Consider the following 1845-nt stretch of genomic DNA (forward strand, 5'->3'; position numbering starts at 1 on the left):
TTTTCATAAATGTCCCTATGAATTGACATAATTGACTTTTTGTTGCTTAGTTTGTTTACTTGAGAATTTTCTTTTCATAATTAATTTATTTGTCATTACTCTCATCACAAATACAATTTAAAAGAAGTTTAAGAAACTTTCTAAATGATGATAACCGGGAGAAGTGTCTACCAGCTTTTCTTTGTTTTCATAACTGAGATAACATCTTATAAAGAGTAAAGATTTATTTTAGCACATACTTTCAGAAATTTAAGTCTATGGTAACTTAGCTCACTATCTTGGAGCCTATTATTAAATAAATTGATGATTGCCTGAGGTAGATATACAATTTAAATCAATAAAAATTAGTTTTCATTGGTAGCAAATATACCAATGTTGTACAGAAGTGCCTCATGATTGCAGGGGTGTTTGAAGGAGGAAGCCTATTTATCTCATGGAAGCCAGGAAACAAAATGTGAAAGGAGGGCCTGAGGTTCCTTGAGGTTACAAAGGTTGTCCCAAAGACCTAACTCTTTTCTGATACCATGTGCCTTCCACCAATTCTACCTCCATATGAGCCTTTTGGGATATCTAAAATTTGGGACATTTGGAAGTTACATGTGTATTTATTTCTTCCAGATCCAGTATCAAAGATTATATTATTGATTCCTCCCTGCAGCTTAGTTGCAATGGTGATATTGAGAAAATCTGCTTGAGGATATTAAGGGACTTCTTTAGCCAAAGCAAATACCTTCTTCCACCTGGGACAGAAGTTCTGAACAGAAGGACTGGATATCATTATGGAATCAAAAATATACCATGGATTATAATTGGGAAGAATTGATTTACCTTTTAATTATAACCTTTACAAGTGGTAGAAGGAGCCTTATTTTCCTATCAATAGTATTGAATACCAATTATTTCTTCCTCACAGATATGTTATGGGGACAGAGAGCAAATATAATGGATGAAATTTTCATGAGTAGAAAATTGAGCGCATGATCCAGTAACTATTTATAATATAAAACAAAATGAAATAAGTAAAATATAGAATCAAACTAATGTGCTATAGGAAAATGGTTATGGGAGTGATTAATATTGTGTATATGGCTAATTAACTTTTAAGAATTCAGAAAGTGAATGAGTGAGAAATATTGTTTTACTAGTACAGCTTTGTCATTGTTTTACAATCAAAGTATAATATAGCTGGGGACTGATTTGAATTTTATCTACTATGTTGGCTTGAGTGTAGGAATAGAGGATGTTCAGATTAGATGGTATTTTGATGGAATTCTTAATTTGTCTAGGATTTTTCTTATATACACTCAAGATAATTTATGAATTTTACCTACATAAAACTAAGTTGTCTGCCTGTCAGAATCCTTAGGGGTATTGTAAGTCTTAATTTTCCAGGAGATTTGTGATGACTTGTGTCTAGATTTCCTGCCAAAGCCTCATGTAGTCATAGTTGAGCATCTTTCAAATGGGTATGGATCTACATGTGATGCTGGAATTAAGGATGTGGCATTTATTAATGGGTCCACTTGATTTGGCAGAGTTATGAGTGGGGACCATGGGAAGGCATTCCCTGGGTATGAAATATAATGTAAAAGCCAAAAAGAGGGCTGCTGAGTTCACTTGCTGCTTGATGCTTTTGCCACTTTATACCTGTTCTGTACCAGTTGTTTTCTCCTTTGTGATACCTCTCTGCCATATTACTCTGCCTTACTAATACCTCCACAATCTATTAGCTAAACAAACTTTTCCTCCATTAGCTTTGGGTGTCAAGTATTTTGTCTTAGTAATGAGAAAAGTAACTAAATTACAATATGGTAGCAGAGATGTGGAGTCATGCTGTAATTGTAC

This window comes from Octodon degus, unplaced genomic scaffold, assembly GCF_000260255.1.
Source record: "Octodon degus isolate 3935 unplaced genomic scaffold, OctDeg1.0 scaffold00041, whole genome shotgun sequence".
NCBI classification, from domain to species: Eukaryota; Metazoa; Chordata; class Mammalia; order Rodentia; family Octodontidae; genus Octodon; species Octodon degus.